Below are 10,183 nucleotides of genomic sequence, written 5' to 3' on the forward strand. Positions count from 1 at the left end.
CTTTGTTTTAAAAACCTCTGGGGTTAAAAAGCAATCTCTTGTGAATTGTGTTTTCTTACAGGATATACCTTTACTGTAATAGGGATGGAGAGAGTGTTAAAAAATAATCTATCCACTTCAAATTATGTTCTATTATTTCTTTCCTCATGAAAATTACACATTGAAAAGTATAATTCATAAACAGTGGAAATAGATGGATAGGAATGTAAATAAGTAGAATAAATAGACAGGCAGACCAAAAAAGTATAAAGCTGTCAGAGAAAAGCTTTAGTGTCAGTCAGGGACTCATCCTCAAATGAAAGACTTGGTCAATATGTAAATTAGGTATAGTTTTAACCTATCAGCATCTTGATTCAGTGGACCAGACTGACTGATTTTAGTGTCAGACAGAATGACATGCTGTTACTGGAGTGGAAGCTGACAGGTATTATAATTATACAGAAAAAGCAATTAGAATCATAGAATCACCAAGGTTGGAAAACACCTCCAAGGTCATGCAGTCCAACCGTCTACCTACCACCAGTATTTCCCCACTAAGCCATGTCTCTTTAGTACCACATCTAAACATTTCTTGAACACCTCCAGTGTTGGTGACACCAGCACGTTCCTGGGCAGCACATTCCAGTGCCTGACTACTCTTTTGGAGAATGAATTTTTCCTAATCTCAATCTCCCCTGGTGCAACTTGAGGCTATTCACTCTAATCCTATCTCTTGTTATATGGGAGAAGATGTAGACCCCCTCCTCACTACAATCTCCTTCCAGGGAGTTTTAGAACAAATACTCGAGGTGCAGCCTCAGCAGTGCTGAGTACAGAGGGATGATTGCTTCCCTGCTCCTGCTGGCTGCACTATTGCTGATACAAGCCAGGATGCCATCGGCCTTCCTGGCCACCTGGCCACACTGCTGGCTCATGTTCAGACGAGTGTAAATGAGGACCCCCAGGTCTGTTTCTGCCACCAAGTCTTCCAGCCACTCTGCCCCAAGCCTGTAGCATTGCCTGGGGTTGTTGTGGCCCAAGCGCAGGACCTGGCACTTGCTCTTGCTTCATCCCATCGTCCTCAGCCCAGTGATCAGCCTGCCAGATCCCTCTGTAGGGCCTTCCTACCCACAGGAAATCGACACGCTCCCAGCTTGGTGCCAACTGCAAACTTACTGAGGGTGCACTCAATCCCCTCATGATTAGACCTGTGCTGGACAGTGTGTGGCTTGATTGGAAAGTCCACGTCCAGTGTTCCAGCACCTGGTGTTGGTCTCCAGGCTATCGTTCCCCACACCCAATGTTTTTATCCTCCGCTTTCAGAGGAGGAATGCAGAGCAGACCTGGTTCTCATTTGAACAGTGAATTCCCAAAGTGGCCAAACGCTTGGACTGTGATACTCCTGGCAATGCTTGGTCAGCTATGTCTGCAGACAGCACATGTCTGTAGATTATTCAACTCCTGCCTGAGATATGAGCTATGTGGCACATTCTGAGAAGTGCTACTTGACTTGCAGAGAGAAAAGTTTACTGGATCGCGCATTTGACCTGGCAAAACTACAAAGATACATTCTCAGTGGAAGACAGTGGACAGATTTGCAAATGATGGACAGCTTTGCAAGTGCAGTTTAACCTGCTGTGCAGCCAGATGCGCTTCAGAGACTTCTTCTTCCCTTCTCTACGTCATGGCCCCATACACCCTTTAAGTTAAAGCGTGGTTCTTCAGTCATTTTACATATCCTGAGTATTGCTAGTAAAGGCTATTGCCAGAGTAATAAATAACGTTGCTCCAGTATTTTTCTGAAGAGGTTTTTATGTTCAAAATCATTGTTTCTGAAAGGTTTAAAATCTTGGTTTTTAGATTTAGAGTTTTTCTTCCAAGCTACCTACATTTTAGTGAATAAACAAATCATGCCTTCCCACTTTGCACTGAATCTAGAGACTTTGTTATAAAGCACTGCCTGCTGCATTTTTCTTTTCCTTTTGGTATGATGAAGCAAAAAATCAAACATAGCAATCAAAAATAAATCTATTACTATTGAGATTATGGGATACTTCTAAAAGCTATATATAAATCAATGATATAATGAATACATTTTCTCTGCTGTGTCTTTTTGCATTAGTGTTGATGGCTTAGAAATACCTCTGTTTTAACACTCTGTAGACATGAAGTGACACTAAGCCTTACATCTAGGCTCCTTTCATTAGGGAGAATACTGCATAAATGCAAATATATGGAAGTGGCAGCAGTTGTGCATCACCTACAGTCAGGAAAACGTCATCAGTGAGAGCGATGTGAGACAAAGTTCCCAGTATCATTCATTCATCAAGGGCTTTCTGAGTTATGCAGAAAAAATGATTCAAATTAGGTATACTGAATGTAGGTTTTGATTAATTTAAATAAATATGAAGATGAATCTCCTTCCAGAGGCACCTCCATTGATGATAAATGTCTGGCTTTGATAAGGAGCTTAATGTAAAAAATATAACATTAAGGAAAATCATTTCCTACCCAGGATATCCACACCAGAGAAGAAGGGTTCTACTCCTTTGCTCTGTGGCATGCTTCTCTTGTCTTGCACAACCTTTCTTGTGCTGACACTGAGTTGACTTGACCAAGCAAAGGGCTCATGTGGCTTTGTAATTAAATGACTGAGAAGCAACAGCACAGCCACCTCCATCAGTTCATCTACTGAAGAGATGACCTCCAGGAGAGCTGTCATCAGTATCTATCAGGGTGACAGCTTCTTAAACTGCCCCATCCACCCTTACAGACTCTGTGTCTTCCAGGGTTAACTCACACTGTGAACATATGAAGTCATTAAGCATGTCGTGTTTGTTCCTGTCTACTTCTTGCATTAAAAAAGTACATTATGTGATTCAAACCCAAAGGAACAAGAAATGGAACCCTGAAATCTCCCAGGCAAACACTGCAATGTCCTGGGATTCCTGCCCTCATTCGCCAGAATGAACGTGGCTTGGAAGTCACACTGGTTTCTAAGCAACTGAGGAAGGGTGCTGTGCTTTCCTGTAAGCCTTTCCCTTCCAGTCCCAAAGATTTGATGCATCACAACCATAGGTACAGACTGTTTGCTGGCTCTGACCTGAGGAGGAGCTGCCAATGTTTATCAGCAGCCTCTCTGGGGACACTCAAAGGAAAACAACAGCCATTCCCTCAAAGCTGCTTGCACATTCACAGGCATTTGGAGAAGGATGAATGAAACCTCAGAGAGGGGCTGTTTATTTTTTCCTATACGGGACTGGTGTCTCTAATGCTTGAGGCTGTAGGGACCCAACAGATCACATCTGCATTCTCTGAGGGATTTGTGGGAAGAGAAAAATGTCCTAGAAATGCAAACTCTGGTCCAAGAACGCTCATCTCCTGGGGATATAGTCTCCTTATGTGCATGAGGAAGATGTTTTTGAAAACCAACTCACACTTACACAAAGGAGAATCTGTATCAGTCACTGTGTTTGCTTGGAAGGGGCTCTGGACGCCTTGTTACCATACTAAATCTGCTTACAGAAAGAATTAACACCTCACACCTGCCTGTGCATGAGAGGAACACATTCCTGCTGGTCTGTCCTCAACTCCATGCGTTATGTAATGTCTCATGGACTCTTCAACGAAATCCCCAAACCCTCACAGAACTGACTAGCATTGCCCAGAGACAAACCACGTTCAGATTGCTGGGACAGGTCAGAACCCCTTTACATCAAGAGAAGCATAGGTGTATCTGTCTGTCTGCTCAGTAGGAAACCATGAGACATCATGTGAGCAATGGGCTGGGGTTGCACAAGGGGTTGGGAGGGACACAGCCAACACCTTCCTATTTCCCATGTGTAGCTACTCAGCACCCCTGGAGATACCCATTTCTCAGCCACACAAAGTGCTTCCTTAGTTAAAATGTCCTTGGAGACTTCATGAACTGGAAGTATGAACTCCTGTAAAGCAAAGACAGGGTCCAAGTACTGGGTTGAAGTCCACATAATGAAACTTTGACTAGGCATAAGACAATCCATGTGAAGTTTGACTTCATTACCATGGAAGAGGCAATTTCAATACACAAGTAAAACTCTTTCCTTGAGCTATCTTTGGATAGAGGTTTCATTTATTTATTTTTTTTGGGGCCACGTTTCTCTATAATACTTGGGTGGAAAGAAGAACTGCAACAAAGAGCAGGCAAGGTATTTTAAGCACTCTGCTGCGTTTTAATTTTGTCCTCAGATGAAGTTGTAATCAAGAACATAAGTAACCTGGTGGCTTTTTTTCCCAAGAGCTTACATTAATAGTTTTGTACCTGTTTTTACCTCAGCTCTGTCTCTCCTCCTCAATTAGTCTCAACACGACTCCTGAAGAATCCAAGCAACTGCCTACTGAGGCTAAGCCATGAAATCCAAATCTAGATCGAGATTTTCTGCACTTTCAGAATTGCAGAAGTTCAGGCAGCTGTCCTGTTGGAAGAGCAAGTTTGGAGGTCATATCCACACCCCAGTGTAGGAAGGCAGAGGGCTGCTGAAGATCCATTGCCAAAATGTCAGGCAGCATTTGAAGCTGCATGAGTAATTTAATTCTTTTTTTTTTTTCCCCCAAACTTACATCAGTACCTTATCAGATTCACTTGAAATTCTGTATTTTAGCGTTTTCATGTTTCAGGCTGTCTCTTCTGCCCATGCAACAGATCCAGCAGTGGTTAAATTTAGATGATTACACTGAATATTGCAACATAGCTCAGGTTTGGAAACCTCAGGCTTTTCAGTGATGTTACAGACCTGACACAGTCCAATCCCTTCCTAATTAGCCCTGACAGCAGAAAGGGCCCTACAGCATCCAGCTATCTCAGAGTCATTATGAAATTAGCAGGGTGCCTGATATTACTTTGAAGTCAGTGAAGTGTATCTGATGTAAAGGTTGAGACATGGCGTGAGGCCACAGACTCTTAATATCTGTAAAATGATCCAATAATGAATTTTTTTTTTATAAGTGCAAAATATTGGCAGAAGTCAAAGATACCAAAATAATAGTGGAAAGGAAGCAGAAGTTTTAATGAAATCATAAAGAAATCATTAGGACTCATCTCTCAAACCCAAAAGGTTCTATTAAGAAATATCTTTTCATAGCACTCATATCACCTAATTTAACCTGTCTAAAAGTTTGGTGCTTGTGTTAGGGCAGGTATAACGTCCTGGGCAGGTGTAACACAAATAGACAAAAGATTTTGGTCTGTTTCCATTACCATCTCTATAGACCCACTGTTAATGCACTGATTTCAGGTTTCTACAGAGACAACACCAAGAGAAAGGAATCCCATGAATTCTACAAACTACTTAGTATCTAAGGCCTGGAAGAGGAATGGCACTGCCTGTCCTCCTTCCAGGAGGAAAAATAATATCATTAAACATTCTGGGCTTCATGTTCCAAAGGCAGGCATTGCACACAACAGCACAAGAAGAAAACCTGTTTTCAGCATAGCCTCTATGCTAAGTCTGTTGCAGAACTCCTGGCTCCTCTCCCAGACTTTTTCTTCCCACCGCTGGACTGAGTTCTATTTCTTTGGGTAGGTCAAAGCACTCATGCCAGGGTCAGCTTGGATCAAGCGTTCTTCACCTCAGCTCACCCTGTATTTGGCAGCCAGTGTCCTTGGAGAGTGAGAGCCTCTACTGGGACACAAAGGGTTTTGAAGTAGTTGCTCAGCAGAGAAAGTTGCCCTATGCTCACAGAAAGCACACAATTGCCTGTGACCCTATGGTGTCCTGTTCATTTAGCTACAGAGAAGATCCTGATAGAGATATATCAACAAATCTCACTTTTGCTTCTTGCAGATTTTCAGAGGTGTCTTAAGCAGCCTGTGATCTGGCCCACTATTGAGCTGAGCATGCATGGGATTTGAGCATAAATAAGGGATGTGATGAAGGGAAAGAGCACGACACAAAACCCAGTCACTAGAGGAGAAGACTGAAATCAGAATAGAGGTGAGTACTCTGGGAGTCAGTGCCAGACAACACGGCTCAGCCTAGGATGATAGAGTGAGATCCTGGAAATGCAAATCTGAAATGAAAATCCTGGATCTCATGGTATCCTTTTGCATACCTTCAGCTGGTGTAATTTTAATTAAATTCTTCTCAAAAGGATCATAAGAATACATGTCCACACATCAGAGTTTGAGTTCCCAATGGAGTCACTAGAGATTGACAGCTCTGCCTAATCAGAGTTGCCTGGGGCCATTGCCAGTGCCCAGATGTCAAACATGGCACAGATGGCCCTAAGCTGTCCCTGATAGCAATTGACACCACTTGGCCCTGACATTCACAACCACTTGATAAGAGCCAGGATCTCCTGCTCTCCATGGATGACATCATTAGGATCAGCACTGGGCTTCATGGGCCGTTGGTCTGGCCTTACTCGTGGTCTTAGAAATGAACAAAAATCCACTGTGTGACACCAGGCCAGTATTTGTAGCATTTCTCCCACCATCTTCCAAAAGGAAATGGCTTTGGGATTGTTCCTTCTCTGCTATTCCAGACAAATTTACTGATGCCGCAGAATCATGGAGTCATTGAGGATGGAAAAAAACATTAAGTTCACCAAATCCAACTATCAACCCACTAAACCACATCTTTCAGTGCTATATCACCATATTTCTTGGACACCTCTGGGGATGGTGACTCCATGAGGGATTCCTGGGTGAGAGGGGGGAAAACTTTCCCCTGAATGGCTGCAAACACGATCAAGTTTATCATCCATGGGTAAAGCCAACATCAAATTGCTGCTGACTACAACAGGGAGGAAGACTATATGCCCACTGTTTATTTTCAGACTGAGGGCCGACCAGATAGGGACATTGCTAAGACTCTAAGCACAACAAAACATTTATTTTTGTTTACCAGCTAAATTCACTGAGGTCCTTTTTAAAATTTAATTACTTTTTTGTTTTCTTTTGGAGTGATTTAATCTGCTGAGCAGTCCCCTCTGCCTCCTTCGCTCAGCACCATGGAAAGCCTGCAAGGCAGCCTGAGCCAAAACTCTGCACCTACCAATGTCTTGCTCAGCAATGCAATTTATAAGAGTAATCCTGCACTCCTGGGACTTACCTTTGCAGTTAATGATGAGGGTTGTTGCCTGGACTGTCACACACTGAGGAATTCGGGTCCTGAGTGGCAGAGTGAAGTCATGATGTTTCTGGCAGGGTCCAGATTTTCCTTTTCCTTTCCAGCCCTGTGCCAAGAAAAATGAAATGCACTGATTTCACCATAAGCCGTGGTGATATTTAAACCAGTTACCTTCTCACTGAAAGTCAGGGCCCATTCAAATGTCTGCTATGAACCAAGAGGGCAGAAAGAACAAGGTAGAACATCTGTTTCTCTGCCAAATGCACCAGGTATTCCCAGCTACAAGGATCTTTATGTGCCCTGAGCTGTCCCTGGAGCAGCCAGGTACAAGGCACCTCTTCCCACTAACGATCCCATTACACTGAGGAATGTGAGACTTGTTTGGTTGCCAGCAATTACAGGTGTGTTGGGATAAAACGCATCTGCTTAGCAAAGCACATCTACGCAGGAGCAACCTGCTGTGCTTCACAACATTTTTGGTGAACAAAGATAGAAAATAGTCTTTATGCAGGCAGTGATTCTTCCTAATAGAATGGTTGGGAGCACGTTGTTTCCCCTTCCTTTGCCTCACTTTCTGTGTGTGGAAAATGGCTGATCATTTTGCCTTTCCTACATTTTTCCAAACCACTCAGATCTGCTACTGAATGTGTATGTGACTCTGATGGAAGGTCACATCCAGCTGAGCAGCAACGCCCACACTGCTGTGCTCTGAGTGTCCCAGGTGAGCCAAGTGCCTGTAACTGATGAGCTCTGTTGCAGGTTTTAGTATAGAGAGCTAATAAGGAGATCTTGCCCTATTTTGGGCATGTTTTGCAAACTGCTGGTATTTGATTAATTCTGACCCAGGTATATTATTTTATGAGCAGCTAACCAGGAAAAATAGGAATGAGAGTAAGCACCTGCCTTTAAGAGCAGCATTAGCAGCTTTGGCCAATGTCAGTTTTCAGTATTTATTAAAGATTTAAGAGAGGAAAGAACATTTTTACCTCTTGCTACCCTGGCAATTTAATGCTTTTGATTGTTTACAAACAGCTGCTCTCTGACAGAAGCAATTGCCTGCAATACATCATTAAGGCAAATATATGTGTGCGCATATATATATGTATATATATAGTTTCCCCCATAATCTGGGGCTATTTCTTTCCCAGCTATTTGCATTTGAAAGATCTCACTGAATTAATTTCAGACAGAATGTAAATATGGCACCTGGATTCTGATCAGGAGAACAAACTGTCTCTGGGTGTTTTTTCACGACTGAAGCAAAATCTTCAGGAGGAGGAGTACTGGCTGGGGCCCATCTCTTTCACCAAACGTGTGCTTTCATAATGTCCCTTCATTAATGCCCCTGTTCATTTCCCCATGGAGGACATTTAGGATCCTATACAGAGAACTTCAGATGAGGAAAAAGGGTAAAAAGCTCCACTGCAAACTGGAGCTGTAGATACTCTGAAGACTTGCTGGAAGCACCAGAAGGATGGCTGCTGTGCTGCTTAAAATCGGAAAGAGTCTTAAGAAGCAAGCACAGATTTAAGGCAGCTGCCTCCCCTACAAAGACACAGGCATTTTGTTTTCCACAGCCTTCGAGGTCCAGCTTTGCTCAACCTACAGACCAGGATCTGGGCTGGAGCAAGCCAAAATCCACAGCAACATCTGCAGGCAGGGCAGCATGCTGCAGGCCGCCAGTTTGCTTTGCTGCTTGTGATGTTTGCATTAAAAAAAATTAAAAAGGCATAGGTGCCCATGTTCCAAGTGTCCCAAACCCACATCCAAGCGCCTAAGCCCATGTCCAGCCCTGTGCACACTCCCATCTCTACCCTGAGACCCAGATGCCAATGTGCTACTCATGAGGATGTGCTCAGGATGCACGCAAAGCAGAGGTGATCAAATCCCAGGTCTATTTTGGTGAGCAGAAAGTTCTCCAAGTCTCCACTGGTTACTGATGAGGAGCTCAATGTGATCCATGGCTACAACAGTAATTGCCCTAAGGTATCTCTCCTGGCCTGGTAATGTCCCTGCAGAAGGCTACTGGTCCCCTGAGGTCCTGTGTCACATTTTCCAGGCCACTGCACATCTTTTGTGCCCCCAGGGTGTGCCAAATGAAACAAAATGCTTATGCTTAAGTAATTCAATTGCTCCCAAGATCTCTATTGGCTCTGATGGGGGGTAGCAGCTCAGCACACACAGAGACATGTATATTGAAGTGCCTTAATCTGGAGATAATTCTTATCCAAGCAAGCGAGTCCCATGTGCTTCAATTGTCTCTCTTCATCTTTCTGTAGATGGACATTTTCTGTCCCCTTCAGATCTCAGCATCTCCTCTAACAGCTTCCTAGCTGAGGAGCTGCTTTCCAGCTTCCCCCTTCCTAAAGCCTTTGGGAAGGGGATGCCTTCAGGCATCACCCTGCAATCGCTTCTTCAGACTTGCAGCTTTTCTGCGGGCTTCGCTCAATCCGAGGGCCACGATGGCTCTGTGCATTTCCAGTGATAAATTTTGCAGCATCTGCTCTCATGAGTATTAACTTCCATGAGCATCGCTCTGAAATCTCAGAGCTGGAGGTACAGAAACTTTGAAAACGTTTCTAGAGGTGCCATTTGCACAGTGGGAAGAGCACAGAGCCGCATCTGTTGAGTTAGATCAAGGCTCAACAGCTCGTGGTTGCACATGTATCCTAGCAGAAGGATTGCATATGTTTCCCTAAACTGCTGTGGCAAAAATGATTAATGAGTCAGCGTGTTACTGAGTGCAGAGGGACTCTTTTCTCCTTGTGTTGCATAATCTCTGTTGGACTCCAAATAAAGCCACCCAGAGTCTTATGCAAAAGAAACATCCATGGTTTTGGCTTCAGGTTTCTGATTTTGTTGTGAATTCAGCCTTTGCCCGATTGCACCAGAATGTTCTGCACTCCCACAGACTCTGCTGCTGGCCAGCCAATGGTCAGCACCTTCCAATCAATGCAAAAAGTCCAGACCTTGCAATTTCCCACGTCAATCAATTCCTTTCCTCTTCTCTCGCCTTTGAAGCCGGATCGTGTAAAACCTGTGTTCATTAAATGGGACTAACTTTGGAAAAAGCTAAAGAAATAGAAAAAAATATA

General features: G+C 43.7%; 1 long non-coding RNA gene across 1 annotated transcript; it reads right to left on the reverse strand.

Moving 5' to 3' along the window:
- Positions 1-1,901: 1,901 nt before the first annotated feature.
- On the reverse strand, positions 1,902-7,532 carry LOC109370938. Its single transcript, XR_002121496.1, has 4 exons — positions 7,260-7,532; positions 7,071-7,194; positions 4,280-4,433; positions 1,902-3,923 (listed from the first exon to the last, which is right to left on the reverse strand). It is a non-coding gene; the product is annotated as an uncharacterized LOC109370938 (long non-coding RNA).
- Between the last annotated feature and the right edge of the window lie 2,651 nt (positions 7,533-10,183).

This window comes from Meleagris gallopavo, chromosome 25 (genome assembly GCF_000146605.3).
Source record: "Meleagris gallopavo isolate NT-WF06-2002-E0010 breed Aviagen turkey brand Nicholas breeding stock chromosome 25, Turkey_5.1, whole genome shotgun sequence".
NCBI classification, from domain to species: Eukaryota; Metazoa; Chordata; class Aves; order Galliformes; family Phasianidae; genus Meleagris; species Meleagris gallopavo.